Below are 10829 nucleotides of genomic sequence, written 5' to 3'. Positions count from 1 at the left end.
ACTTCTGAAAATAGGCGTGACCTATGAAGTCTCTGTGGCGCAATCGGTTAGCGCGTTCGGCTGTTAACCGAAAGGTTGGTGGTTCGAGCCCACCCAGGGACGAAGTTTTTTTCTCTTTTTTTTTTTTAGCGGGTAGGGAGGGGGTGGTGTGTGTCTGTCTGTGTTTCTTCTATGAAATGCACTTTGTTTTAATTTAAGACATATTTACTTCATAACTTTTATAATCTGATTCATCTCTGAAGTGTGCATTTTGATTCAATCTGAACCGCACACTCAGTGGATGTTTTCCATTGTCAGATAGCGGTTGATATGTTTTTAAGGCATGTTTGAAGTCAACTGGATGATGTAAGGCGCTTTGAGCAGCATTGGTGCTGGATATCGCGCCATTAGTAGACTGAAAAACTATGTATTATTATTATCAGCTAAAACAGAGGGAGATAAGAAGATATCAGCCAGTGAATGAAGTGAACGTGTGATTGTGCTTATATGGCGTTTTCTGCCGCCAAACTGAGTCACCAACGGCGACGTTGCTATCAGAAAACTCTGCCGGATACGGATACAACGTACGTTGTTTTGTTTGGTTGGTTGGTTTTTCGTTGTTTTTTTGCGGGGTTTTTTGTTTGTTTTTTGTTTTTCTTTTTTTATAAGAATGAAAAATATCTAATGGTGCGTTCAGTCTTCATGCGCCCATTGCTGCAACCACACCTCACGAGGAATTGTGCGACTATGGCTGAGGACAGTAAGCTTATCTCACATACTGACATAAGTTCACAGTTGAACCAACAGCAAAGTGAGAGCTGTATTATCAACTGGTCTCTCCAATGCAGTGGGGAACTACTCACAGCTTAGTCTTTTGTGAAGGACTACGACTCTGAAACTAGGAGGCAAGACTGCACTGGCTCTTAGTGCTGCAGCCTCGGGGGCTAGCTGGCCTGTGGGAACCATCCCAACGCCGACTGTCCTAAAACCCTCTTGGCCGAGAGACTGATGTAATCTGGACAAAACACAGAGAGTTCTGGCCCAGATAGTCGGGACAGCTGTTACCTCCTCTGCTGTTCTGATGGTCATAGTCGAAAACGACTGACTATCATACTGCATGGCTGACGACATATTAAACAGGACCAGTCCTCTTCTTCCCCGATCACCTCTTCCAGTTTTCTTTTGACGGTTCTTTCAGATTTCTTCCTTGTTTCAGCCATGCTGCTCTGCTGCTTTGGTGACTTTTTTTCATGGAAGAAGTCTTTTTTGCCGAATGAGTTGCAGCGTCATCTATATTCATTCACAAGACAGTTTCAGGTCCAGACCGGTGTCAGGCAAAAACTGCCTGTTTATGTTTTTATTCCTACTTGTCATTGATTGTATTCTGAAAACATTAACAGAACAGGGAAGAAACAATGGACACTATGGAACCACATGGATGACCTCAGTGGACTTTGTGAATGGTCTTTCCCTGCTGCCCCATAACAAACAGGAGTAGCGGACTCCACATCACCTCAAGTAGGCCTCAACATCCACAGGGACAAGACGAAGTTCATGAGAACAAATGCAACCAGTGCTGAGCCAGTCACACTCGAAGGTAAGATACTGGATGGGGTGGAATCATTCACTTATCTTGGTAGCACTGTCGACAAGCAGGACGGCTCAGATGCAGATGTCAAAGCAAGCACTGTCTAGGCCAGAGCAGCCTTAATACAGCTCATGAACATCTGGAGCTCCAGAGTGCTGTAAAAATAAACTAAACTAGGTTTCTCAATTCCAACGCGAAGTATGTGCTGTTGTGTGGTACTGGGTGATGGAGGATGAAAAAAAGACTACATTTAACAAAGTGCCGATATCCATCAACACCTGTCTGAGAAGAATCCTCCAGATCCACTGGCAAGACAAGATCAGCAACGTCGACCTATGGAAGAAGACACTATTGTCAGCTGAAAGGGGATTGGAAAAAGAAACTGAGGATGGATCAGGCAAACGCTACGACGAAAATCATCGTAAAGCATCACCAGACAGGCCCTAAAATGGAACCACCAAAGGAAGAAAAAGATATGCTGACCGAGAAACACTTGACGAAGACACCGTCAGGCAGACACCAAGAAGGTGGGCCTTACCTCGAGCCAGACAGAGGCAAGGACACAGCTAGGACAGGGGATTGTGGAGGTCTGTTTTTGACGTCCTACACTCCAGAAGAGTTGAATGGCTTCAATAAGTCATCTTTGGCTGTTTCTCGAGAATGTTTGCTTTATACGGTGGAGATGTTATGATGGCCGCTGAGACTGCTTTTTTGTATACCCACTGGTCTTTTGAATGTCAGTTTTTGGGGTGGAAGAATTGCCCTGATCTGCCAACTGGAGCACAATGAAGGCCCAGATGCTACATGTGGTTATGGGAATAGGCAGCCATATGTTGATTGTTCTGAAGTGCGTGTATCTCCACTGCATGTAAACCCCCTCCGTCTTCTCTCTGTCTCTCACGCGCACAGCTTGCTCCACCTCGGGTTTCTTGGTGCTCAGGTTCAATCCCGTTTCCGCGTTGGTGGCGGCAGCGGAGAGGGGCTGAGACACAGCAGCGCTGCCTTGGAACTGACCTAACTGGGCAACAAGAGTGGGGGCCTGGAGCAGACTCAGACCCGTGTTGACTGCCAGACTGGGAGGGAGGAAAGGCAGCTTTCCGTTCACTTTGGCCTGCGAGGGACTGCACTTTTCCAGGTTGAACTGTGTTGCTGCTGCTTGATTTACCTTCGCTTTAGATATGGGTGTTTAGCTTTCTTGATCTGGGCCAGTAAATGGGGTTTGTCCGTGTCCGAAGGGATGAGCCCTTCTGCGATTTCCTGTTCTCGCAATTGTTAAGTGTCTTTCCCAAGAACACAATACAATGCCAAAATGGGACTTTGAACCCTGCTCGCTGGTGAACACTGGATCTGAAGTTGAACACCTGACTGATCAGGCCAGTCACATAGGAAAAAAAAAAGAAAAAAAAAGGTCAGTGCTGTGTGTGAAAGGTTGGGCCCATGGCCTTTTATGGCCACTGGGGCAATGAATTGACCGCTGGAGAATTCCGTGATTACGTGACTTATAGAGGTGCGTCACATGATCTGTGCTTTCGAAGTAGACCGGCTCTCCGAAATTTCGAGCAACAGAGGCGATCGAGAGAAGCAGAACGTGCAAAACAGCAGCCTTCGTTTTTTCGACTTTTTGCTCTCTTTTTTTGTGTGTATACAGTGGCACTTCACTGACTACAGTTTGATTGTAGCAGTGAGAATCTATCAACTGAAAAAATGGAGGACAGCACATGTTTGCTGCTTTTGTCTATGTCGATCGCCTTTGGCAATACTCGAATTTCGAGTAAAAATTAGATACGCATGCACAATATCTAAGATGGCCGCAGAATTCTCCAGTGGTCTAAAACAACAACAACAACAAAACATGTCCACCGTGTCTGGGGCTAAGCATAGGAGGGCGGGGCCCAGTCGTCTCCTTCTGCCGTTTCAGCCTCCTGTCCCCTAACCGGAGTAATAAGGGTACCTGGGTGGAGAGCGATTCCCTAAGGATACATCACCATGCCGAAAAGGGGTCTCGAACCCTGTCACCGGTGAACTCTGGATCAGAAGTCCAACCCGGAATATACTTTGCCACGGCGCTTTGATAATAATAATAATAATAATAATAATAATAATGTACATGTATAGAGCGTCCTTTCTCTCTAAGAGCTCAGGGCGCTTTACATGAAAGAAAAATATTACAAGTTACATAAAACATTCATGACCACTCTTTCTCAACCCCCTCCCCCTCCCCCTACTCACACTCTCCCTTTCCCACTCTACATACATCCAGAGTGAGCTGACATGGGTGGTGCTGGAGAACAAGGAAGCTGAGAGTACTTATAGATAGGTTTTAAAAAGATGAGTTTTCAGTGATGAGCGAAAAGCAGAGAATCAGATGCACGGATATGATGAGGAAGGTTGTTCCAGATGTGAGGAGCAGCAAAGTAGAAATAACGTTCACCGTAAGTTCTTGTATTGACACGAGGAAGTTTCAAAAGGTAACAGTCAGAGGAAGAGCGGAGATTTCTTGCGAGAGTGTAAACACTGATAAGGTCAGAAAGATATGTAGGTCCTGCGGAGTGGAAAGCAGAATAGCAGAGACACACAAGTTTGTATTTAATTCTCACTTCAATGGGGAGCCAATGTAGAGTGCGGAGGTGAGGACAAATGTGATCAGTACGTGGGACTCTGAGAGTCAGACGGGCAGCATTGTTTTGAAGTTTTTGAATTCGCTGAAGAATATTATGTGGACAGCCTATGAGAAGAGAATTTCAGTAGTCAATTCGTGACAGCACAAAAGCAGAAATAAGAGTTGTTAGTAATTTCAACAGAAAGGTACTGACGGATAGAGCTGATGCGATGAAGTTCACAACTGACCATGTGTATGCTTTGTGTGTATCTTTTGCATTCCTTGTCGAGAAAAAATCTGAGCCAATGCAAGAGATGCGTTTTTCTTTGAATTATGTTCAGAGTAACAATGTGAACTTTTAATGTACTCAGCTGGTTGTCTTTTGAAACATTTCTTTCTGCCTTGTGTGGAGGTGACAGCCAATTGTTGTTGTTTTGTTTTGAAAAGATGTGTGTGTGTGTGTGTGTGTGTGTGTGTGTGTGTGTGTGTGTGTGTAAACAGTTGTGAAAAACCCAGGTGTATTTTTCAATCGTGTGTTAGCTTTTTTTTCGGATGGATGGGAATGGAGGCAACATTATGACCATCTGTTAAAAACATATCACTTTTCCCGTGTGGTGACATTGCTGCCTGGTTCAAATAGATATGCTTGCATTTTGCTTTGGAAATTATCATATGTATATATAATATCTACGTCTTCTATGTGACATGTCAACCTTGGCACAGCAAAATCACCACAGGACCCCAGCAACTGAAGCCAGGCGCATCACCGAAGCGCTACGAAAGCGTGCTGTGCGCAAGGCCCAAACAGCATCCACTCCCACGACAGCACCCACTCATTTGTGTCCCACATGTGGGCGAGCCTTCAGGGTCTGGACTGGCCTTATCAGTCACCTCCGGACCCACAGCCACCTGTCTTCCATGTGATTTTTGAAGCCATGGTCATCTTCGAATCCAAAGGACAAACATCACACTTAACTTCGTATGTGTGACATGCTTTCAGACTCCGGAATGTAAAGGTAGACTCACGCATTCCCACGTGATACTGTGGTTGATACAGCTGTGAAGTGTAGTCTGCTTTTGCGTTGACGACCCTCTGAGCGAATTCATGCATGAATATGTCTGTGTTTGTGCTTAATTTTCGAGCGTGTGTGCTATGTTTGTTTTTCAGTGTTCTTATTTCTATGGGATCCATATTGACAGGTGTTTCACCCTTATATGACCCCGTGTGGTCAGCTGGGCACAAGCAACAAATACACCGAACAGGGACACATGATTTCACAGCGACTTTATTTATATACAACATGCCATAACATATAGATTGTGATTAATTGTTCTCTCTCTCTCTCTCTCTCTCTCTCTCTCTCTCTCTCCATGCCATAACATAAATTGTGCTTCGTTGCTCTCTCTCTCTCTCTCTCTCTCTCTCTCTCCCTCCCTCTCTCTCCATGCCATAACATATAAATTGTGCTTCGTTGCTCTCTCTCTCTCTCTCTCTCTCTCTCAATGGTGTCATACGTAATCTCGCATGGTATTTACACATAGCTTTTAAGTTAAGAGAAACGGTATTATCATAACTTCTATAACTAATTGTGACAATGGTGAATGTTTACTGATGGTTATGGTGACATCTGCATATTGTATTATCGCTCTTCATTCATATGGGGCTATGGCCTTAACTGAATTAATCCTCTCTCTCTCTCTCTCTCTCTCTCTCTCTCTCTCTCTCTCTCTCAGCTGATAACGTATCACGCCATAAAATATTGTTTTCAGAGATCTGAATGTGTTCTCCTTACAGTGGACACAAACTAACGAAATCAAACTCTAGTCTGGTCATGTCTACGATTCTGTATACTTACATGAATTACAAATTGTGAAAGATTCTCACCCAACTCTTTTTTTTTTCCGTACTGACATACCTTCACATCTGTCTGTCTGTCTGTCTGTCTGTCTCTGTCTCTCTCTCCCTCTCTCTGTCTTTCTCATAATGTGTCTGTCTGTTCATATCCCTATTACCCGTCACCTTATTTGCTATCTTTTATGTCTCATCTGTGTTTTAAATTTTATCATTACTTTTCTGTGTTAATTTCACTTGAATCATTCATGTGTAGCATTCATGCTAGGGTTTTGTTGTTGTTGTTTTTCCCTTGGTGTGTGTGTGTGTGTGTGTGTGTGTGTGTGTGTGTGTGTGTTACTCGCTTCCGTTCCGTACAGATGTGAGCGATGTAGTGCGTGCGTGCGTGTGTGTTTAATGTGTCTTTGGAATGGTCAAGTCAAGGGGTTTGTCCATCTCGTCCAGGGTGTTGTGGGTGGTGGTGGTGAGGTTGAGGATACTGGCAGAGGAGATGGGGGCGTTGAGGCTGTTGATGAGGCTCTGCCGCTGCCCCGAAGTGGACGGGAAGACTGGCTGGCTGCTGGTGCCCAGCACGAAGGGCCCCACGGAGATGCTGGAGGCCACGTAACTCAGCGGCTCCTCGCCGTCCACGTCGTCGTCCTGCCCGGCCCCGCTGTAGTGGCCGTTGAGGAAGGTGTGCGGGCTCTGGGAGCGGGAGCTGGCGTCACTGCTCTTCACAGTGATGGCCTCCAGCAGGTCCTTGTGTAGACAGCTTCTGTGCTCCACCTGTCTGTAGTCCGTGTGTTGCAGCAGGATCTGCATTCCCGGAGGCGTGTACTGACTGTCCCCTGGGTCATTGCCGTGCTTCTCCTTCCAATGTTTATTTAAAGTCTTCTTCCATTTGTAGATCTTGCCACATTTTGCACAGCCGTATGTCGTTAGTATTTGACTGGCCTTAAGATCGTTGATCTGAAGGGGAAAAAAGCAATGCGTTAATTGGTGCGACATGCGCAAGACAGACAAACAGCAAACCCAGACAGTTACACAGCTGATAATTCTGTGAAGGCAGAATTGCAATAGAACGCAAAAGCTATGCATGTTCAAGAAAGAAAAAGATGTGCTCTACTACTCTGAAAGAGAATACACCCATTACCTCCTAGTACAACTACAGCTAAAGTCTGAACTTCTACAATTACCAATACACAACAACGATGATGACCTAGCCAGTAAGAAGTGAAGAAAAAAACCATCAAACTGAAATGCGCCTCTCCTTTTGCTACGAAGCAGTCATCAGAAAGAAAATGTCACCCAACCTCACACCGCTTCCCATTCTGCACTTCTATCTTCCCCCCCTGCCCTCCCCCCCCCGCCCCCCCCCCCCCCCCCCCCCCCCCCCCCCCCCCACCCCACACGAATATACTCAAGTCACAAATCACATACACACATCACTGATCACACACACACACACACACACACACACACACACACACACACACACACACACACACACATACCCCCCCCCCCCCTTTCACAGGCATTAGTTCATAGCCCTATTTCTACATTCATTTAATGTACTTCAGAACTGTGTTAATGGTTTCTGATTATTGTTATCATTATTGAATTTTTACTGTTAAATGTTATTGTATGTTAGGTATGCATTTTTTTTTTTTTAAGATTTCTACCTTTTCTGCTTTCATCTCCCCCCCCGCCCCCCCGCACCCCTCTCCATCCCGTTTTTTGTTGTTGTTTTTTTGTTTTTTGTTGTTGTTGTTGTTGTTGTTTGTTTTTTTGTGTTTTTTGGGGGGGCTTGGGGGGTGGTGAATCGTCTAATATCACTGACAGTGAAAAGACGCGAACCTAAAGAACGAACACACACACACACACACACACACACACACACACACATACGTCGTCGCGCGGAGATATCAGTACTCATTTTCTTCTGCTTTGTTTTGCTTTTCTTCGCTGATATTTTTGTGCGTTATGGATGTGTGTGTGTGTGTGTGTGTGTGTGTGTGTGTGTGTGTGAATCAGAATATGTTTTATTTCATAATAGAACCTTAACAAGGTTTATAACACACACACACACACACACACACACACACACACACACACACTGAACTAACCTCAAAATACTTGTCCGGAGACACGTCCTTCCTTTTCTTCTTCAAGGGAGGCATCATGGCGGCAGCAGCCACGGCCACCGGTCCCCTCTCCCTCCACGTCCTCTGGGGGAGGGGTGGGGGTGGGGGTGTCGCTCTCTGTCAGCTCGTCCTCCTCCCGCTCCTCCAAGATGACCTCCGTGGGCAAGACGGAGGGGGTGGGGGTGGCGGTGAACCCAGCCTCTGAGGCCGTACGTTTGCCAGCTTGTGTGGAGGTGGGCGTGGGGGTGGTGGTGGCAGCCGTGGCTGAGACGGGCGGTAGGCTTGAGAGTGGGGTGGTGGAGGTGGCAGGGGTGAGGGCGGAGGAGGAGGAGTTAGGGGTGTGAGGGAGGTCAGCGGGGAGGGAGGAGGGGCTTGTTTCCTGGGTGGGAAGCATATTTTCCGGAATCTGCAAGTTGGTTGAGACAAGAAGGCATCAGGTATCCATCGAAAAATAATGGTGACTGGAAATGGATGAAAGAAATCATTGCTTTTTTTGCAATTTGATTACTCTTGTTCTCGAAATAAATGTTTCTTGTAGTTCCTACAGTATTATCTTCCCTATCTCTTCACTACGTTATATGGATACGTTTGTACTGATCAGATTAATAAGGAAAAAAATTAAAGAAAAACAAACAGATGCTTCTGCATGGTAATATTGCAAACAGCGTTAACAACGTCGTTTCTTCATGCCACCGTATTCTCGAAACTGTGAATATATTACATATATCTAAATATTAACTGCAAAGTGCTTTTGGATTTTGATATCGTCTTCATCCTCCTCCCCCTCCTCCTCATCATCACCATTGCTATTAGAATAATGACCATCACCATCATCATCTTCACACTGGTTCTTCGTCCCATGTATATTGTTAAAATGAATGTACCGAGGACGAGTATTTTTACAACTGTTATTATTGATATTTCTTTTAATGTGTTACTGATAAAGGTTATTCTGACAGTCCTGAGCTACTATCACTATTGGCATTCATTATAGTTGAACTTTTCATTCTGAGGAAGGTTTCCATAGACAGCCGAAGCCTTCACTTTACATATTGAGGAAGATTATTCTGACAGCGGACATAGCAGTAGCAGCAATGGTACTAGAAGTAGTAGTAGTAGTAGTAAAAGTAGCAGTAGCAGCAGTAGTATATATATATATATATATATATAATAATTTTTTATTGTTGTTGTGATTGTTGTTCGTTTTTTTGGTGTCGACATTATGACCAGGAATACCTGTCCCTCCACGGGCATGTTGATGATCAGACGTCCGCCCTCCTCACTCATGTCCTCGTCCTCACTGGTGGTGGCCGACACGTTCAGGTCGTGGTGGGTCAGACCCGCCGCCGGCACGCTGGTGCTGATCATGGTGTCGTGGATGATCCGTGAGGGGGTGACCTCGGGTTCTTCAGGACCTTTGGGGTCGTCTTCTGGGGTCCTCGTTGCTTTGGGGCTGTCGTGTTCTTCCCCTTGCTCTGTGGAGTCTGGGCTCACCTCGCCAGCAATGGTCTATAGATCTTAAAAACCTGTATTCCCGTTCTCTTCTTCAAACAGTGTCTTCAGCTGAGAGAGAGAGAGAGGGGGGGGAGAGAGAGAGGGAGAGACTTGGCGCGCACTCACTTCTAGCCGTTTGTTTTTTGTTACAGGAGTGTAATTTTCCACACTGAAGAGTTTTATTGCACTGACCTGCTAAACACTGACATTTGAACACATCCAGTTTCGTATCATCTTGTTCCAGTTATGCCTTGTCTGAGAGAGAGAAAGAGAGAGAGAGAGCAGTTACTCAGGTACAGTTGGCTTATCCAAAGGTGACATGGCTGATAACCCTCCCAGGAAAGTTTGGGTACGGGACCCATGTAACAACACAGAGAGAGAGAGAGAGAGAGAGAGAGAGAGAGAGGGCAGACGGACAACGACAGATGGAAAAAAATAATCGAAAGAGAAAAAAGGGTGTTATGGACTGAACTAAATTGTAAGAAAAAGCGGTGGAGAGAGAGAGAGAGAGAGAGGGGGGGGGGGGGGGGCGTAGGGAAGGTGGGGGCAAACAGGAAAATAAATGAATGATATAATTCTATTTCAGAGATATAGTTTGTTTTTGCTTTTTCATCTAGATCTCAAAAGGGAAATAATGGAGAAAGAGAAAAAAAATATGACCATAAAGAAAACAATTAGCACATAAATGAAGAACGAAGCAACGAAAAATTACAATGAAAAAAAGAAAGAAAAAAAGACGGAATGATATCAGATAGAGAGAAAGAGCTAACATAGAGAAAGGAAAACAGACAAAATATGAGACAGAGAGAGACAGAGTTTGACAGACAGACAGACAGAAAGAGAGACAGAGACAGAAAGAGACAGAGACAGTCTGACAGACAAACAGAAAGAGAGAGAAAGGCACACATACAGACACCGAAACAGACAGTCCAACAACCAGGTAGAGGTGGACAGTCACAGAATACAGAGTGAGAACAATCAATTACTTCTTCTACAGTGAACTCCGAAAACACAGACAGTTCAAATACACGCCTTCTCTCTGTGAAGAACTGTCTTCAGACTGAACCACAAGACTGACCGCGGAGAGGAGAACCGGATGTTTACGGTCACATGACTCGCACCAACAGCACGCGCAAAGACTTTGTCTCTGGCTCTGAGATATGTCTTTGGTCCTTCATCAGTTGAGCAGATTCC

General features: G+C 45.2%; 1 non-coding gene across 1 annotated transcript; it reads left to right on the top strand.

The window, feature by feature from the left end:
• Positions 1-28: 28 nt before the first annotated feature.
• Trnan-guu (transfer RNA asparagine (anticodon GUU)) lies at positions 29-102 on the top strand. Its single transcript has one exon. It is a non-coding gene; the product is annotated as a tRNA-Asn (tRNA).
• The last annotated feature ends 10727 nt before the right edge of the window (positions 103-10829 follow it).

Source organism: Babylonia areolata, chromosome 9 (assembly GCF_041734735.1).
Source record: "Babylonia areolata isolate BAREFJ2019XMU chromosome 9, ASM4173473v1, whole genome shotgun sequence".
Taxonomy (NCBI): Eukaryota; Metazoa; Mollusca; class Gastropoda; order Neogastropoda; family Buccinidae; genus Babylonia; species Babylonia areolata.
The sequence above is the reverse complement of the archived record's forward strand: the minus strand, read 5'-3'. Positions and strand labels throughout refer to the sequence as shown.